Genomic DNA, 21,973 nt, shown 5'->3' with positions numbered 1-21,973 from the left:
TCAAGAAACTGATTTCGATGTAACATATTTGTATTGTAAACCATTATGTAATGGTCGTGTATAAACAGGATATTTTAGATTATCATTATTTGAACCTTTATTTATGAAATAAAGGTTATAGTTTGTTTTAAAAATGAATGCAGTCTTTGAAAAACGTCTCATATAGAGGTCAAAACCTCGCAACGAAATCAATTAATATGGAATGTTTTTAATCAATAAGAACGGGACATTTCACCACCATTGGACTCATCACTACGACACCATACACTATACATATAGTATAATAATATATGCATATACGTATAACGCGATAACAAGTCAACCTACTCCCTAGGTGACTAGTAGCAAAACAACCTCCAAGTTCGCCTACTTGCATTAGGCACTAGCTTACTAAGGTACTAATCTACACACGAAATAAGGCCCCACATAATCACACTTTGGACAAACACAAGTCCTAGTTAGTCACCTACTCTAAGGCACTAACAAATCTCAATTCGACCCGTATTCTTACAAGTCCCACAAATAATGCACAAACGTCAATAACTCGGAGACTAGGCACCTATTCCAAGGTCACCTAATTCCCTTAGACTATGCTCTGATACCACTTCAAACAACCCGAATTCGTTTACCAAAAATGAAGCACTATATTTTTTATAAGTTAGAAAAGTTAAATACATCATAATGCAAGATCTGTTTAACGATAGCTTTAACGTGCCTAATATACAACAAAATACATGTTTAACATGTGACTAAATCTAAAACGTACAATTCGACGCCTTTTGACTCGTGACACAACAAGTGGGTAATTACGACCCATTGACACTACAAACCGGGTTAAGACTTGATATGGCCAAAACTGACGGTTTTATTTGTGCGGTATCGTTGGGTCGTAACACGTCAGAATCAACCACCAAGAGGGGCGTACTGTTTTAAATTTTTATTTAGCGGGGCCTAAATCGTACTACTCCTTATTATGAGTAAGGTAAGTATGAGCTAGGGTCGTATTTTTAAGATATCAGTAGAATCGAATCTATATTTAAAGATTAAGATAGTTATAAAGGAGTAGTGGTTACCTAATTTTGGCTTTTTCTAGTTTATAAGATAGATAAAGTAAATGTAATAAAATTCGTAATTCAGATACGGTTAAAACAAGTGCATACTATGATTTCATCAGTTATTCTGCCGAGACTATGGAATGCTGGATCATGAATAGGTAGAGGCTTTGTATTCATTACACTGGTCCTAAACGCCCATGTCGTAAGACATGTCACTGGGTAATGCGATAGGCTTGAAGATTCTGAATAGACAGCAACGTCCCTTACCCCCAACGCCCGTGCAGTCTGACTACAGGCATACACGTTCAGACGGCTCATCCAATTGAGCGACTCGGTTGGGTGACGTATTAACATTCCACAAAGGTCTAAACTTTCTTAAGCATAATAGAATACATGGTTTACCATATTCGAGAGACGTGATGTGTTTTAATGCTTTCGTTAATAATTGGTTTTAAAAGATAGTTAGGCCCTTTAAAAAGAGTTCAACCATAAAGAACACCATGGCCAAGTCCAGTTGACTTCCATGAACACGTTCGGTTATCCTAACGGTCCAATCCCTTATGTGTTTAAACAAACAGTTACTGAATTAACTAAGAATACCTCAAGCGGGGTGCAATGCTTGAAACCGTGTTATGGTGCAGTGTACTGATCAACACTGACCGGGTTCCATGGCCTTACTTAGCAGAGGTACAGCTTACAACAACCGTTATGCTTCAGCATGCATGTACGAAGTTTATATGCTTGGTGACTACACTAGCATAGTCTGGGAACGACAATGTACTAGGGGTCTAGTTAGATGTTTCACTATGAAAGAGTCCTCAGTTAAAATCCAAAGCTTGATAGACTTACTACAATCGATGTGCCTCAGTTGATCTTACGTTGTATCCGATAGACTTCTCTTACCAAGGGGTGACACAGATAGTGTACTCTGAATCAGGGTTCGCGACTTCCCAATAACTGAGCCAATAACTACGTTCTATTAGTTGGAAAAGCGATCGAGTTTAAAGCATAATCGGAAAGCATCTCGACAACATACACAAACCATAACATTATTTCGGCATTATAACTGGTTACATCATAACATACACTAACGATAACTACTCGCTAATCACTGCAACAACATCACAGAACATAATGATAAAAGACATTATAATAAGATAAAGGATAGAAGTACCAGTAGATTAAACGAGTTTCGAATACAAAAGTAACAACTTCAAACTCCAGACCGCTCCTAATACAATCTTCGATGTTCTTCTTTGGGTACTAGATTTCTCGCACAGAGTCGAAGACCTTGAAAGTATGACTAATATTGTACAAGAGAGAGAAAGATGTGAATTGAAGTGTGTGTTGGAATGAATGACAAAGACCCTTTAAATAGACTTGAAATTTGCCTGCAAATGGCTGGCAGGCCGTTTGGCGAGCCGTTTGGCAGGCCGTTTGCAGGGAACGTTTGCTTGTTTTGCCCGTTTAATGTGGCCGTTTAACTTGGGCATGTGGTAGGCCGTTTACAAGCTAGGCAGGCCGTTTGGCAAGCCTGGCCAGCTGAAATTTACTGGATCGTAACTTGATTTCTTGTCTTCCACGTTTTCACTCTAGAATCTTCGTTTTAGCTCCGATTCTCTTGATTCTTTTTGCACCGGCTTCGTAATTACTTGCCCTTCAATTTTAACCGACGAAGCGGGTATTTTGCCGATAAAGTTCACATCTTTCTTATTTTTAGGCCTTAATACAGGGGGTGAAAACGTGACCTCTTAGTCGATATCAAATATCTTACACTTAGACTTTGCTTGTCCTCAAGTAAACTCTCAATTTTACCTTGAGAAATCTTTTCGAAGTTTCTTTTCTAATAGACTAAGCGGTTTAATTTTTATTATAAGAGCGAAAAGTAAGATTAGTTATCTATGTTAGGATTGAAACTATCTCTGCAAGCATGCGAGGAGGTTATATGACTTAGGCTAGCTTTCACAGGTCACTCAAATCACACAAGTGTTTAGGGTTCCCAATAGATCTAAGAAATAAATTCACTCATAGCTACATGCTGTACCCCTCGTCATAGGCTTGAAGAAGACTCAAATCCTTGCTACTAATGTGAAAACGGTAGTAACCATAGCTTCTAGGTCATTTGTCAATGATGAAAGGGAATTCTGGAGTGGTAGTGAAGTTGGTTTTAAGGGGTGAGAAAAAGGTAATACAGTCTTTTTGAAGACTTTTATTCGGAATTTAAGATAGATAGGAGTGCTGATATTTTTGAGAAGCACTTTGGAACGTTTCTTTATTTGATAATCATTTTCGGTCAAGTTCTTCTTCGGCGTTTCTCTTTATAAGTTCTGCTCCTTTTTTCAGAACTTAGAAATATATATATATATATATATATATATATATATATATATATATATATATATATATATATATATACATACATACATATATTTTCGATTTCATCTCGAGAAACTTTTTGCCGGTAAACTTTTTCAAGACCTTTGCCATGATACTTGAGAGGTTTATAACATCGGGGTTTTAGAAGGAATCTCATTTACTGGATTTTTTGAGTGATAGTAAAGATGATGTGAATGAGGTGGTGAATTAGAAGTAATGGAGGTGTGAAAGCTTTGTTTTTGACAAATGACTAGCTCTTCTGATTATAACCGAATCACGTTTCGCTGCTTTGAAAATGTAGATCTAAAGCAAGTTTTGATTCTGAGCACAGACATCGGCACTCTCAACGGAAAATAGTGGAGCATTAAAGATGAATGCTGGTCTTATTTGGGTATGTAACAACCCGACTTTTTCCATTTACTTTCGTTACTTGTCCTTAAAGTATTTAACGGTGTTTACTTAGACTTGTGTGTTTAATAGAATTAAATACATGCTTATTAGCGAGATTCTTGAATTAATATGTTATATTAATTTATGAACTTATTTCGGATAGCGAAATAACTAGGAAACGTTACGATTAAGAAAATCGCCTAGAAGGCTTTTCAGTTTACGGAACTCAGAAAAATGACGAAATAATTATTTTCGATAATTATTGACTTTAAGAAAAACTTATTTAATTTATTATTTATTTAATGAATTAAATCCGGTGATTTCGTTTCAACGACTAGTTAACGTTCCGGAGACCCGGTACAGTTAACGGCACTCGAAACGGACCACGCGCGTACAAGCAATTAAGCAAAAATGAGCCCGAACACCCCTTAAAGGGCCATTCGGCCGAACCCCCCCTCCCCATTTCCTTAGTGGACTTAAGCTTGGCTTGTTGGGTCATTAGTGTGGGATTTAGGGCCTAATGGGATATAAGAGGAAATTAGAGAAAGAACCCTCATTCCCCACAAGTGCTAGTCGACTTTTGCTCTCTTCCCCTCCCCCTTTGGCCGTCGATCACCACCACACCACCATCATCACCAAAACTCAAAATTAGATCAAGTCTTAAACACGGACGTTATTCTACGCATCATTCTCTACGCAATAGTATAAGCAATTTGATCGTTTGAGGTATAACACTAACCTTAGTTTTTCTAAATCTGAATTTTCTTCAATTGCATGGTGTATTCGAGTCTAGTGCTCAATTAGTGGTGTCTAGAGTTGTAATTTATCGTTTGAATGCTTGATTAACGTTGTTTGCATGGAAAACGAATTTTTTTCTTGTATATCTGATAAAATTTACATGATAACTGATCTTGTAATATATTTATATGGATAGATATTGAAAAGTTATTAATTTTAGACTCTGATTTTGCGTGATTTCGTTATCGTATGCTTAAGATATGCTTAACCGAAGATTTGACTAGGTTTTGTTCGTAATCCGAATTTTATGAGTTGCATGCTTTATGTTTTAGTTTATAAAAAGTGTACTACTGTATTCCTTATGAAAAGTTATGCAATTTGGACTTAAGATTTGCGTCAAAAGGTTATGTAATGCTCCCGTTATGTCAAAACGAAGATTTGGTTCTTTAAGTGAGCTGAATCAGTTTTCAAAGTTACATAAAAATTACTAGAGTGAACTAGGAGTTGATTTAGACTTTTATCTTCTGGAATATGTTATTTTATATATTACTTGACATATTTCATTTGTATGCAAACTTGCAAAAACGTGAATTGCCATGAGATATATGCTCGTCTAGATTATATGTCTGTTTGATGAACAAAACTGGAAGGTCTGTAAAGATTGATTAAACTGTATGAATTGGCTAAAGTGATGTCTTTGATTATTTTAACACTAATATTTTGGAATGTTTTGAGATGACTCGAATTGTCCGTTCACCAAAATATATTTTCTATATATTCTGAGAAATATTTCAATACTGATGCGCGTGCTGAAACGGATTTAGTAAACCGTAACTAGACCCCTTCTGACTTCTGACTTTTATATATCGTATGAGGCTTTGGATGGAAATTTTGGAATTGATTTTAAGTGTAGTTATGATCTGGAGTTGTTCGTAATTTAATGATTTGTGTGCTATGAGCTATAGTTGAATCTTTCTACGATGTACGTATTTTGAAGGCATGCTTTAAACTGCGAATGTGCAATTTGCTTAAATATGACTTGTAAAGTGATACTTGACCTAGGTTTGACATGTTGACCATGTTTGCATGACCTACTGAGATGTTTGACTTTAGTTGACCACTTTGACTGAGTTGACTTTTGGTTTGACTTTTGGTTTGACATGTTGACCATGTTTGCATGACCTACAAGTGCTTTTGCTAAGGTGTGTCTACAGTCCCTACTACATTTTTACAGGGATGAGATGCATGCTTTTTACAAATGTTTTACTTATTAAGCACAAGTAACTTAAACTTATACATATGAGTTCAGATCAAAAATCCCTTAGCTTGATTATTTTAGTTACTTTGTAAGCTCGACTTATAGGGACGGTACCGTTAGGTTTGACAAACCTCACCTCAACTTAACGGGTGCTTATTTTGTTGTTACTCGTACACTTGATCGGTGTATCACTAAGATAGGGTAAACTGAAGACGTGTGGCTCGGCTATACGCAAAGGTTAAAGCTTTATAATCAAGTGCTCATGATAATGTATACTTTTCTTACGATGTTTTCCAGTAAATCTTGTGGCCTAACTTATGAAATGATTTACTAAACCTGTAGATTCACTCAACGTTTTCTGTTGACATTTTGCATGTTTTATCTCAGGTTCATAGAGGTAGTGCTACCGCTTAACAGAAGTTATTATGCTGTTTGCTGCTATAACTGGACGGCGTCCAGCATATTTTATCATTTTCATTTCAAGAACAAATATTCGCATTTAAACTATTTTCTTTCGAGATGTTTTGGGTTCATTTACATTAGTCATTTATGTCAAATATTTTCCAGTTACATTTTCTTTAATAAATGACTTGGTTATGTTAATTAATGCGAATACTTTTCGAAAACGTCTCATATAGAGGGCGTGACCGCTAAACTATGGGATCGGAGTTAATATTTTGTTAGTGGATTCTGACGGGGTATTACAGGGTACCTCACCATAATCAATTTAGGTCGATAATGCCTAGTCATGCAATGCTCTATTAGAGATTTGGTGTATCATAACAAGATTTCCATCCTACTTAAGCCTTACTTTTATTCACAAACGTTTTAGGTTTTCAAAAAAAACTTTTTCGAAAAGGCTTTCTTTTGTTGATTTTTTTTTTAAAATTTGGCTTAAGAACTTGGAATCTTCGTAATGGGTTATTTTAATACAGTATAAAAAGATTATACCAACATCCCACACTTAGACGAACATTGTCCTCAACGTTCCTAGTGTATCCCACACTTAGGAGTTTTAGTGGAAGATTTGGGAGTATTTGTCTATTGTTTATTTAGGTTGGGATCCCACACTTAGTGATAAGCTAGAATGTGGCATAGTTTTAAAGTTTGTGCTAGTAACGGAAAGAAAGAAGTACCCCTAGAAGATGTTGCTTGTGAAGATACTAGCTGGCTTTCAATCCATGCGCCCTTTATTGATCAGCTCATTTGTCATCCTTTATTCTTCTACTCTACTTTATTACACGGGTTGCCTCCCGAGAAGCGCTTTTGTTTAAGGTCGTTGGCTTGACCGTAGTGATGCTTAGAAAACAAACATTCCTCGTTGGTGGTTGTAATCTTGGTCTTCTCGAGGGAATGTGAGTCTTGGCTGGTAAATCCTAAGAAAGTGTCAGACCAAAAGTGGTAGAAGATCCGATACTTCTCTTGAAGATCTTCTGAAAGATAGGTAGTGTGCAGTCTCGGCTCGTGATAAGTCTTGAAGTCCGATGAGAATATGATCCACGGCTTTGCTGGTTGACCCATGAATGTCAATCATAGAGGCTGTGCTTGTGGTTATTATCTCTCTGATAGGATGCTCATTTCGGAGGTCTTCAAATAGTGTTAGAAACTGTGAAATCTTCGGTATTTCGAAATCTTCGGAATGGTGATCTCCACAGTAAGAGTCTGTAGCTTTGTACAGATTGGTCAAAAGCCGAAGCTGAAAAGAAGTGAAAAGCAATCCTGATCCGAGCATTAATGTCACCGTCTTTGAGTATATCTCCCGACATCCGGCTTTAAATGTGAAACTTGGATCTGTGGATTCGTGGAAGATACGTGCTATCTGTTTCGTAACGTAGGTGGCAATGTTGACTCGGTCTGGTTCAAGATGAGAGAACGGATTGTTGCGTCTTATTTCTTCTGTAACTGCGTCTCGCAACTCTTTGATAATCAGATCAGCGTGGTGATCAATTGTTACATATATCACTAGTCTGTCTGGTGTGCTTTCGAAATTATCTTTTTCCAAGAGAGCGAAAAAGCTGTGAATATCCTCAATCATTTACAGATCAGAGTGATAAGTCGGGCGTCTGGTGGAAAGAACCATATGCTTTCGGATGAGAGTCAGTAGTGCTCGTTGGTTTGCTGAGAAAGGAAGTGCAGATCCTGCTAAGGCGTTGTAAACCTTAGAGTAAATGATCTTCTGATCTCGACAGAATCTTGTTTCAAGGATAGTGCAGACTACTGTATTGTGCTCTCGTTGCCTTTCTTCGCGGTAGATATGATCGTGAAGGGTATTGATAAAGTCTTGAATGCGCTCTTCTAGGATTTCAACATCATTGTCTTCTCTTTGGAGTTAGAGGTTGTATTCTTCTCGGATAGCCGTGATTCGTTCCGTTAAGCGTAGTGTGAAATCAATTGTTGATTTACGGATGGCTTCGAGAATATCTTCAAATTCATCGGTATCATTGATGAAAGTTATCATGCCGGCGTGTGTAGATATGATCGGAATCCGATCTGAAGAAGAGTCCGGCTCCCCTTGATCTGGTTCGGTAGGAGAGTATGAGTTATCCAAAATGTCTTCATGTTGCTCTTCCTCCTCATCATCGGTATAATAGTCATCTGAATATTCATTTGATGAACAGGATTCTTCAGTATTCTGGTTCTTTACTTCGACACTTGCAGAGTCAATTTCTATATCCTTAACATCAACCTTATCAGTCTTCTTCTTGAAACGAATGATTAAACTGTGATCTTCCGTCTTAAACCTCATTAATTCTTCATGATTCTTAATGCTTAGAGAGGGTATTATTGCAGTTTCTTTTACGTCTTCCATTGCCTCTTCCTTTTCAGATTCTTCCTCTTCCTCTATTTCTTCGTTGTGATCCTCTTCTTCCATTTCTGGGTCATCTACAGATTGTGATTCGACACCCATTTCGATATCATTGGCTGGTGGTGAAGACTCGTCATCGGAAGTGATCCGTTTGGTGAAAATATCAAACATCTCTGCCTGTCCAGAAAGATCGGTAGGTCGGTCAATTTTGAAGGTAATGCTCTCCCCATGTGATCGCAAGATCAAGGTTTGATTGTACACATCAATGACAGTCCTAGCCGTATTCATGGAAGGTCTTCCTAACACTACTGGTGTGTGTAGGTCTTCCTTAATGTCCATCACTACGAAATTCGTAGGATACAAGAATTTATCTACTTTCATCAAGATGTTCTCAACTATGCCCTTATGATATCGAATTGTGTGATCGGCAAGTTGGATTGTGATAGTGCTCCAAATGAACATATATTTAGTAGCAATATCCTCCCAATATGTAAATTATTTAGTTGTAATTGTTCCATATTCAAGTAATATTCGTTTATATTTAATAAGTGCGAAGACAAAAGGAGAAAACGAAGAATTGAAGACGGAAAGGTCCAAAATGCTCAAATGTACAAAGATACAATTAAAGTGGTTCAAATTATTGATGAAGAACGTCTAAAAATGACAAGAGTACAAGTTGCGGAACGCAAAGTACACGATATAAAATAATACGCGAAGACGTCCGAAAATTCGGAACCGGGACCCGAGCCAAAAAGAAACGCCCGACGCAACGGACCAAAAATATCTAGTCTACTATGCACAAGAATAAAATATAATATATAAATAATTATATTAATTATTTATATATTTATATTTATTTTAAATTATGTCGACGAACAAGAAAACAAAAATGATTGAGCTGGATTCTGGTGGCCATGCGAGTCGCATGGCCAGAAGGCTATTTCCCATGCGAGTCGCATGAGGATCAGAATCAGGCCTGGTCTATAAATTTGCCAGTTTTCGTTCGTTTTTACACACACCACACACATATACATAATAATACTCCGTAAGAATAATGTAATAATAATAATAAATTTATAATATATAAATAAATATAGTATAGATTAGTGTTATATTAGATTAGTTTGGGTTATGTAAAGGTTATTTTACGGGTTTTTGAAGTCGAAATTCTGTCCGTGTAACACTACGCGATAAATACTCAATGTAAGTTATGTTCTCCTTTTTAAATTAATGTCTCGTAACTAAGTTATTATTATGCTTATTTGAGCCGAAGTAATCATAATGTTGGGCTAATTACTAAAATGGGTAATTGGGCTTTGTACCATAATTGGGGTTTGGACAAAAGAACGACACTTGTGGAAATTAGACTATGAGCTATTAATGGGCTTTATATTTGTTTAACTAAATGATAGTTTGTTAATGTTAATATAAAGATTTACAATTGGGCGTCCCTATAAATTACCATATACACTCGATCGGACACGATGGGCGGGGTATTTATATGTACGAATAATCGTTCATTTAACCGGACACGGGAATGGATTAATAGCCACTAGAATAATTAAAACAGGGGTGAAATTACATTCAAGGGTAATTGGTGTAATTGTTAACAAAGTAGTAAAACCTTGGTTTACACGCAGTCGATAACCTGGTGTATTCATTAAACAAAGTATTAAAACCTTGTTACAATTCGAATCCCCAATTAGTTGGAATATTTAACTTCGGGTATAATAATAATTTGACGAGGACACTCGCATTTTATATTTATGACTGATGGACTGTTATGGACAAAAACCAGACGGACATATTAAACAATCCAGGACAAAGGACAATTAACCCATGGGCATAAAATTAAAATCAAAACTTCAAACATCATGGTTACGGAAGTTTAAATAAGCATAATATATTTTATTTCATTTTTTCTCGTACTTTTATTTATTGTCATTTCAATTATTGTTACTTATTTTATATTGTTATTTAAATATCGTCATTTACTATACGCTTCGCTTAAAATATAAATCGACAAACCGGTCATTAAACGGTAAAACCCCCACTTTTATATATTATTATATATATATTTATATATTTTTGTACAAATATAATTATATAAAAATAAGTGTTTCATAAGCCCGTCTCCCTGTGGAACGAACCGAACTTACTAAAAACTATACTACTCCGCGACTAGGTACACTGCCTATTGTGTTGTAGCAAGGTTTTGGTATATCCATTTTGTAAATATTTAATTAAAACTTGTTAAAATTTTGTAGCATTCCGTATTAAAAATATAGTATATTTCGTAACCCCACGCTACGACATCAAGTTTTTGGCGCCGCTGCCGGGGAGTCGGCGAAATTTTTATATTTTGTTTTTAGAAAAACAATATAAAATCTTTAAAAAAAAAAAAAAAAAAATTTAAAAATTTTTAAAACCGAAAAAAAAAAATTATATATATATATATAAATCTATTTTTATGTTTTTATTATAAAGTATTTTTATTTTTTATTTTAGTTTGTAAAATTAAGTTTTTATTTAAATTATATATATATTTTATATTTTATATATTAAAACAGAAAAATTAAAAATTAGAAAAACAGAAAATAAAAATAAATATAAATTAAATACAAATTGAACCTTTGTTTGAACCCCCATTTGAACCGGCTCTGCAGGTCATGCGACTCGCATGACCGTAGCCTGAACCCCATACGAGTCGCATGATGGGTGCTGACAGGCCAGGTTTTACCCTAGTTACGCATTAATTACGGTGTAATATTATATTATTATTATTAAAACCCTATTTAGGTTATTTGTTTAATATTATTTAGTTTTATTAATTTATAATATTTACTTATAATTAGTTTATTAAATATATAAAATTAATACTTTTATAATTTAAAATATAAAAATAATATTTTTATAAAAATATATAATTTTATAACTTTTTATTTCTTTTTCTATTTTGTATCTTTTTAATCGTTTAGCGTAATATTTGTATTTTTATCGTTCGTAGTTAGTTTTTAGTCTAGTTTTTTTTGCCATAATTATTTTATATTTCTAGATTCTTAGGCTTTGCCGTAAAATCTCTTAAGTGCTTTTTCTTTAGATTAAGACTTATGCGCTTTAGAATTTTGTGACGCCGTTTATAGATTTTAGTGCCTAATAAATTGCCGTTTTTCCTTTAGAATTGCATTTACCTTTAGACTTTTAGGCGCAACTTTTTAGATTTAGTTTTTAGACTTTTAAGTTTCGACGTTTTTCTTTCTTATTTTTATTTTTCGACGTTTTTCGACGCGCAATCTATTTCTTTCTTATTTCTCGACGCTCTAGTTTTTAGGACCTAGAATTTTCTCTATTTCTTATCTAATTCTCAAAACGGAAAGAAAAATTATTTAAGCGGTTAAGTTAATGGACGTTGACATTTTTCTGGTTCGTAGTAATAGTTGGATTTGTTAGTGGCTAGTTGTGGGCTTCCGATTTAAAGGGTCCTGGCTACCTGCTGCATCTTTTGGCTATTCGAAACGTGGGCAAAAATCAGAAAAGTCTATTAATTGGACAACTTATATAAGTTTTTCTATTTTTATAACTAATAGGATCATTTGTGAATGTAGCTAAAATTTGGCCGTCGCAATAAAATGGAAAATTTTGAAAACAAGGCCTTGGAAACTCTTTTTGAACTCCAAAATCAATTAAATCAATACTCTCAACCGAGTGTTGATGACAATTCGTTCAGTCAATCTTGGATCACAAATGACGAAACAATAACTGGTTGTGAAATCTGTGGAGATTATCACTCAACATGGGAATGTTATTATTACGTTCCTATGGAAAATTACGTACCCACAGAACCTGAATGGAACGATTATGAAGAACGCAATTCAAACTGGGATTATTCCCAAGAATATATCCAAACTCAACAACCAGAAGACGAGGAAAATTACGTGTCCGAAAATTCTTTAGACAATATGAAAATCAAACTCGAAGAACTTGATGCTCAAAAGGAACAAATGAGAGAGTTTGTAAACCGGCAAGCTGAAACTCTATCAGATTACACACCTGTTGATCTGAGGAGTCGTGTGCAAGAAAATCTCAAATCATCGAATTTTGATGAATTCGGGAGCTCCGAAATCACCAACTATCCCGATGATACTTTTTATTCAGTCTTACCAAATTCACAACATATCGACACATTAGCCTCTACCGACGAAATAATCAATCCATCAATGGAGGATGAAGAAGAAGAAAGGGTGACAAATTGGTACTCTTGGGAAAACGATAACGTTGAAAATTTTACCCCCGAGGCCAAACCGAACTTTACCATCCCACAACTTTCCAACCCAATATTCTCAATAGACGAGTCATCTACTGAAGATGAACTACGAGCTGTAATAGATAATGACACCTCGGATTTCACCCAATTGGGTAATAGAGGTGAAAACTTTAATCCCGAGAATAAACGGAAGGACACTTTTGGAATTGACCACCCTATAGATATAAGTATGTCGGTGTATATCGATCCATTTGACCAAGAACCAGAAAAGAGACATATCCATTTACTAAAAGCTACACTTAAAAAAGAATTAAGTAGTGACGATCGGGTGAGTCTAAACTTTAAACCCATTGATATATTATACACCACCCGAGATGCAAATAACTGGCTCACTATTTTAATTCGTGGAACTTATTCCACCGATTTCACATGTCGTCAGCTAAGTGTGGGGAAGTCTAACCCCACTTAACGTTAAATTAGGGGTTCGGGTTAGTGCATAACTCGTTAATAAACATGCATAATAAATTAGGGTAAAAGATGCATTTTCAAAGATTAGCAAACAGTTCAGAAAAGCAACCATTTTTGAAGAAAAACATGTGTGATAATACAAGAAGGAATGAACGATGAGGCGCGCCATCTATCATTCGTCGAGCTTTGTAAGTACAAACTAGGTATTCTTAATCAATTTTCTACACTAATCACCCTCATGAATTTATAATTAGAGTCTGATTTCATGCAAATGAGGGCATTGCATGATCTCAAGTGTGGGGAAGGGTTATAAATTCTCTCGGGTTTACACTTGGTTTATTTGCCAAATATTGTGATACTTTTGAAAGAAAGATGGATCTACACGATGAATCAATTCCATCATTAGAAGGAAGTAAAGTCTTCCGAAAAAGACACGCGCTTCTTGATTTAGGTCATGAAGTTGTCGTCCAGACCAGCTGTAGGTTGACGAAAAATCTAGAAAAGTCATCACTAAAATCGGCTGGAAATCCACGGACCTCAGCATCAAACAGGGTCGCCAAGTGGTCAGATTTATCCTAACCATGAGAAGGATTTATCTCGTACAATGGGGGGGCACCGTGCAAATTAGCTTGATAAGACTAATGAATCAGATCCCCAGAAAGGATAATCTCCTTAAAAGATTAAAAATCAGCTTTTAAGCCTGATATTACTCAATCCTTGAGATTGACCTTAAAGATTGAGAATTACAAACTCATGGAATTCGATGATATCTAAACTCGAGCTTAAACGAGAAAATATTTTGATCAAAAATACAAACCGATTTGTTTTCTGAAAACCCATTTTCAATGCGTTCATTACCATTGAACGTAAAATCCTAGGAATTCACCTAGAATTCATTAGGTCACCTGAACCAAATCGGGTGTCAACCGTAAGAACGGTGGTTGCATAGCATGGTCAGAGACAGGACCTTGTGCCAGACCGAAAAATCATAGGATGATCTTTACTATTGCTCCTACCAAGGATAGTTCTAGCATCCGACACGTTTTTAGACCATGAACAAATGCATGTCATTAGACATTGCCTTAACAGTTTCTTGTTCATCGCTTTCCTTTACAACCGGACGGTAGTTTACCGAAAGGTAATATACGGAACAAGTAAACTGGATGTGTGCTTTTCGATACCAGGATAGCAGTGGATTACACGAACCTAAAAGTTTTAAGCCAAAATATTGATCCACAAATATATTTTGCAACACCAAAGAATGGATTAAATCAGAAAACTTGTCTAGGGTAAAATCTAGCTTGAATTTTCAAAAGATCAAATGTTTTCATAAAGATCCAATTTCCTTAAGGATCTACATTTTTATAGTCATGTGGGACTGTAAACCGCCTTTCAAATGTGCACTTTGCTTTGGAAACCGAAAGTAAATCGGCTATTTGATTGCAAGTGTCGTTGACCTAAACCCAAGGCAACTGTGGATGACACACCCACCTTTAACCATGGTTCTATCGTTACTATCATTATTTATACCGCCATATCAAAATCACTGATGTACAAAGTGTGAAGAATAAAGAAGTGATTCGTGTGATGTATTATAATTTCAAGTTATGTATTGCTTGAGGACAAGCAACGTTCAAGTGTGGGGATATTTGATAGTGCTCCAAATGAACATATATTTAGTAGCAATATCCTCCCAATATGTAAATTATTTAGTTGTAATTGTTCCATATTCAAGTAATATTCGTTTATATTTAATAAGTGCGAAGACAAAAGGAGAAAACGAAGAATTGAAGACGGAAAGGTCCAAAATGCTCAAATGTACAAAGATACAATTAAAGTGGTTCAAATTATTGATGAAGAACGTCTAAAAATGACAAGAGTACAAGTTGCGGAACGCAAAGTACACGATATAAAATAATACGCGAAGACGTCCGAAAATTCGGAACCGGGACCCGAGCCAAGAAGAAACGCCCGACGCAACGGACCAAAAATATCTAGTCTACTATGCACAATAATAAAATATAATATATAAATAATTATATTAATTATTTATATATTTATATTTATTTTAAATTATGTCGACGAACAAGAAAACAAAAATGATTGAGCTGGATTCTGGTGGCCATGCGAGTCGCATGGCCAGAAGGCTATTTCCCATGCGAGTCGCATGAGGATCAGAATCAAGCCTGGTCTATAAATTTGCCAGTTTTCGTTCGTTTTTACACACACCACACACATATACATAATAATACTCCGTAAGAATAATTTAATAATAATAATAAATTTATAATATATAAATAAATATAGTATAGATTAGTATTATATTAGATTAGTTTGGGTTATGTAAAGGTTATTTTACGGGTTTTTGAAGTCGAAATTCTGTCCGTGTAACACTACGCGATAAATACTCAATGTAAGTTATGTTCTCCTTTTTAAATTAATGTCTCGTAACTAAGTTATTATTATGCTTATTTGAGCCGAAGTAATCATAATGTTGGGCTAATTACTAAAATGGGTAATTGGGCTTTGTACCATAATTGGGGTTTGGACAAAAGAACGACACTTGTGGAAATTAGACTATGAGCTATTAATGGGCTTTATATTTGTTTAACTAAATGATAGTTTGTTAATGTTAATATAAAGATTTACAATTGGGCGTCCCTATAAATTACCATATACACTCGATCGGACACGATGGGCGGGGTATTTATATGTACGAATAATCGTTCATTTAACCGGACACGGGAATGGATTAATAGCCACTAGAATAATTAAAACAGGGGTGAAATTACATTCAAGGGTAATTGGTGTAATTGTTAACAAAGTAGTAAAACCTTGGTTTACACGCAGTCGATAACCTGGTGTATTCATTAAACAAAGTATTAAAACCTTGTTACAATTCGAATCCCCAATTAGTTGGAATATTTAACTTCGGGTATAATAATAATTTGACGAGGACACTCGCATTTTATATTTATGACTGATGGACTGTTATGGACAAAAACCAGACGGACATATTAAACAATCCAGGACAAAGGACAATTAACCCATGGGCATAAAATTAAAATCAAAACGTCAAACATTATGGTTACGGAAGTTTAAATAAGCATAATATATTTTATTTCATTTTTTCTCGTACTTTTATTTATTGTCATTTCAATTATTGTTATTTATTTTATATTGTTATTTAAATATCGTCATTTACTATACGCTTCGCTTAAAATATAAATCGACAAACCGGTCATTAAACGGAAAAACCCCCACTTTTATATATTATTATATATATATTTATATATTTTTGTACAAATATAATTATATAAAAATAAGTGTTTCATAAGCCCGTCTCCCTGTGGAACGAACCGAACTTACTAAAAACTATACTACTCCGCGACTAGGTACACTGCCTATTGTGTTGTAGCAAGGTTTTGGTATATCCATTTTGTAAATATTTAATTAAAACTTGTTAAAATTTTGTAGCATTCCGTATTAAAAATATAGTATATTTCGTAACCCCACGCTACGACATCAGATTGTCATTTTAGTTGGTGACAAGTCTCCTAACTCTAATCTCTTGTAGAGAGAGTAGGGGATTAGTTTGATACTTGCTCCTAAATCTACTAGCGCATGAATGGTTCTAGATTGGTAGATCGAACACGGGAAAATGAAACAGCCCGTATCTCCTAGCTTTGGTGGTAGAGAGTTTCTGAGTAATGCCAAGCATTATTCATTCAGTGGAATTTTGTTAGAATCTGGTATCCTCTCCTTAGTAGAGAGAAGCCTTCGGATGTATCTCTTCTGGTTGGGGACTTTGGACATGGTGTCTAGGAATCTTCCATCAAGTTTGAAGGAATCAAGCTTGGATGGTTCTTCCTGTAGCCTTCCAGGGTAGGTTACATGAGCTGGAGTTGCAGTGGGCAGCTTCTGAGTATATGTTGACTTGTTTTTGAGCCTAGCTGACCTTCTAAGTGGTTCTTCCTCTGAGATTATAGAATCCATTTGCTTAGCTTCCTCTATGTGGGGATTTTGGATGGTATTACTCAGTAACCTCCCTTGTGGTCAGGTTTCAAGGCGTTGTGATAACTGTTCGAGATGCGTCTCTAGACTTTTGAGCAGAGCCAATTGATGTCTCATTAGTATCTCCGTCCGGTCTTATCTGAATGCAGTTCTCTGATTTAGCTGTTGTTGTCCTTGTATGAACTGAGTCAACTGATTGTCAGCTCTGAGAGTGGGGTTGGTTACTTTTGTAATTTGGGTGGTTGGGGAATTTTCCTCGACTGGCGGACCAGTGAGTGGAAGTGGTTGATCATAGGACAATTGAGATTGTTGGGCTGGATAAGGTGGGTAGCGATAGCGAAAAGGCTGGTTGCTTCGTTGAAATTGGTTAACCCTAGGTTGTTGATTGAATCCGGGATTTGATTGACGAGCTGGGTATTGAACGTAACAGACTGAACAGTCAGGGTTTTTGTACTCAACTTGATATCCTTCAGTGGGTTGTGGGTTGGTACAATTAACACAAGCCTGAGCCTGGTTAACCTGCTGCGACTGCGTCTTTAATTCTCCGAGTTGTTTAGCGAGAGATTCCATCTTATCCATGAGGGATTTGATGGCCTCCGTTTGATTGTTAAGTGCGGAGACTAGTGCAGATGATGAAGTTGTTTCACCACTGTTTCAGTCATGATGATGCATTGTCATGTTTTCGAGCAACTCCCATGCTTCGTCTGTAGTGACCCGAACTTTTCCATGTTTATATATATTAAATGAAATTGATATTTATATGATTAAGTGTTTCCAACATGTTAAGCAATCAAACTTATTAAGACTTGATTAATTGGAATAGGTTTCATATAGACAAATGACCACCCAAGTTGACCGGTGATTCACGAACGTTAAAACTTGTAAAAACTATACGATGACATATATATGGTTATATATATAGTTAACATGATTTTTTATAAGTATGTATCTCATTAGGTATTTTAACAATGAGTTATATACATAAAAATGAGACTATTAAATTAAGAAACTCGAAAACGATATATATAACGATTATCGTTATAACGTCTTACTAGGTACATATGAATCATATTAAGATATTGATACACTTGGTTAATTATGTTAAATGATAAGTAAATATATCATTAAGTGTATTAACAATGAACTACATATGTAAAAATAAGACTACTAACTTAATGATTTTGAAACGAGACATATATGTAACGATTATCGTTGTAACGACATTTAATGTATATAGATCATATTAAGAGATATTCGTACATCATAATATCATGATAATATAATAAATTAAAATCTTATTTGATATTATAAACATTGGGTTAACAACATTTAACAAGATCGTTAACCTAAAGGTTTCAAAACAACATTTACATGTAACGACTAACGATGACTTAACGACTCAGTTAAAATGTATATACATGTAGTGTTTTAATATGTATTCATACACTTTTGAAAGACTTCAATACACTTATCAAAATACTTCTACTTAACAAAAATGCTTAGAATTACATAATTAACCAGTTTCATCAACAAATCTACTCGTATGCACCCGTATTCGTACTCGTAAAATACACCGCTTTTAGATGTATGTACTATTGGTATATACACTCCAATGATCAGCTATTAGCAGCCCATGTGAGTCACCTAACACATGTGGGAACCATCATTTGGCAACTAGCATGAAATATCTCATTAAATTACAAAAATATGAGTAATCATTCATGACTTATTTACATGAAAACAAAATTACATATCCTTTATATCTAATCCATACACCAACGACCAAAAACACCTACAAACACTTTCATTCTTCAATTTTCTTCATCTAATTAATCTCTCTCAAGTTCTATCTTCAAGTTCTAAGTGTTCTTCATAAATTCCAAAAGTTCTAGTTTCATAAAATCAAGAATACTTCCAAGATTGCAAGTTTACTTCCAAGTTTTCTAAATCCATTCCAAGTAAATCATCCAAGATCAAGAAACCTTTGTTACTTACAGTAGGTTATCTTTCTAATACAAGGTAATAATCATATTCAAACTTTAATTCAATTTCTATAACTATAACAATCTTATTTCGAGTGGAAATCTTACTTGAAATTGTTTTCGTGTCATGATTCTGCTTCAAGAACTTTCAAGCCATCCAAGGATCCTTTGAAGCTAGATCCATTTTTCTCATTTCCAGTTGGTTTATCCAAGGAACTTGAGGTAGTAATGATGTTCATAACATCATTCGATTCATACATAAAAAGCTGTCTTATTCAACGTTATAAACATGTAATCACTAGAACATAGTTTAGTTAATTCTAAACTTGTTTGCAAATAAAGTTAATCCTTCTAACTAGACTTTTAAAATCAACTAAACACATGTTATATATCTATATGATATGCTAACTTAATGATTTAAAATCCAGAAACACGATAAACACCATAAAACTGGATATACGCCGTCGTAGTAAAACCGGGGGCTGTTTTGGTTGGGATAATTAAAAGCTAAGAAGAACTTTGATTTAAAAGCTATACTTCTGGAAAAATGATTTTTCTTATGAACATGAAACTATATCCAAAAATCATGGTTAAACTCAAAGTGAAAGTATGTTTTTCAAAATGGTCATCAAGATGTCGTTCTTTCGACGGAAATGACTACCTCTTTCAAAAACGACTTGTAACTTGTATTTCTGACTATAAACTTATACTTTTTCTATTTAGATTCATAAATTTAAGTTCAATACAAAACCGTAGCCACTGGAATCACTCAAAACGGATTAGAAACGAAGAAATGGCGAGTAAAACAAGATTGATAAAAACTACTCATTTTACCTACGTGAAAGTTAGTAATAAATCTATTCCAACCATAACCTAATCAACTTATATTGTATATTATGTAATCTTGAGATACCATAGACACGTTTACAATGTTTCGACCTATAATGTCGACCCATCTATATATATATATTGCCGAACAACCATAGACACTCTATATGTGAATGTTGGAGTTAGCTATACAGGGTTGAGGTTGATTCCAAAAGATATATATAGTTTGAGTTGTGATCAATACTGAGATACGTATACACTGGGTCGTGGATTGATTCAAGATAATATTTATCGATTTATTTCTGTACATCTAACTGTGGACAACTAGTTGTAGGTTACTAACGAGGACAGCTGACTTAATAAACTTAAAACATCAAAATGTATTAAAAGTATTGTAAATGTATTTTGAACATACTTTGATATATATGTATATATTGTTATAGGTTCGTGAATCAACCAGTGGCCAAGTCTTACTTCCCGACGAAGTAAAAATCTGTGAAAGTGAGTTATAGTCCCACTTTTAAAATCTAATATTTTTGGGATGAGAATACATGCAGGTTTTATAAATGATTTACAAAATAGACACAAGTACGTGAAACTACATTCTATGGTTGAATTATCAAAATCGAATATGCCCCTTTTTATTAAGTCTGGTAATCTAAGAATTAGGGAACAGACACCCTAATTGACGAGAATCCTAAAGATAGATCTATTGGGCCTAACAAATCCCATCCAAAGTACCGGATGCTTTAGTACTTCGAAATTTATATCATATCCGAAGGGTGTCCCGGAATGATGGGGATATTGTTATATATGCATCTTGTTAATGTCGGTTACCAGGTGTTCACCATATGAATGATTTTTATCTCTATGTATGGGATGTGTATTGAAATATGAAATCTTGTGGTCTATTGTTACGATTTGATATATATTGGTTAAACCTATAACTCACCAACATTTTTGTTGACGTTTAAAGCATGTTTATTCTCAGGTGAATACTAAGAGCTTCCACTGTTGCATACTAAAATAAGGACAAGATTTGGAGTTCATGTTTGTATGATATTGTGTAAAAACTGCATTCAAGAAACTGATTTCGATGTAACATATTTGTATTGTAAACAATAATGTAATGGTCGTGTGTAAACAGGATATTTTAGATTATCATTATTTGATAATCTACGTAAAGCGTTTTAAACCTTTATTTATGAAATAAAGGTTATGGTTTGTTTTAAAAATGAATGCAGTCTTTGAAAAAAACGTCTCATATAGAGGTCAAAACCTCGCAACGAAATCAATTAATATGGAACCTTTTTAATCAATAAGAACGGGACATTTCATCGTCTGCGGTTTGGTTCATCAAATTTCCTTGAGCTGCTGCATCGATCGTCATCCTATGATTTATCGTAAGACCATTGTAGAAAGTACATATTTGAGCTGACCGTTCTAACTGGTGATTAGGGCATTTCTTCAGCAGGGTTTTGAATCGCTCCCATGCAGTGTAAAGAGATTCATCATAACTTTGTTTGAAGTTAATGATGTCATTCTTAAGTTTGGTTTGTTTAGAAGGAGGGAAATATTTGGTTAGGAATTTAGTAGCCATCTCTGTCCATGACGTGATGAAATCTTTTTTCAGTCCTTCGAACCATGTTTGAACATGATGAGTGAGAGAATAAGGAAAAAAGTATAGCTGGACTATATCTTGTCCTATCCCTGGCTATTCGTAGGAGTTCGAAAGAGATATGAATTTATCAAGGTGAGAATTAGGATCTTCATTTGGTAATCCATGAAATTGAC

The 21,973-nt window shown here is 34.7% G+C and overlaps 1 non-coding gene across 1 annotated transcript; it reads left to right on the top strand.

Annotated features, from left to right (window-relative positions):
* Positions 1-21,624: 21,624 nt before the first annotated feature.
* LOC139845953 (small nucleolar RNA R71) lies at positions 21,625-21,730 on the top strand. The gene has a single exon (XR_011758704.1). It is a non-coding gene; the product is annotated as a small nucleolar RNA R71 (small nucleolar RNA).
* Positions 21,731-21,973: the final 243 nt, after the last annotated feature.

This window comes from Rutidosis leptorrhynchoides, chromosome 4 (genome assembly GCF_046630445.1).
Source record: "Rutidosis leptorrhynchoides isolate AG116_Rl617_1_P2 chromosome 4, CSIRO_AGI_Rlap_v1, whole genome shotgun sequence".
In the NCBI taxonomy this organism is placed as follows: domain Eukaryota; kingdom Viridiplantae; phylum Streptophyta; class Magnoliopsida; order Asterales; family Asteraceae; genus Rutidosis; species Rutidosis leptorrhynchoides.
This window is presented reverse-complemented; position numbering and strand designations above follow the sequence as displayed.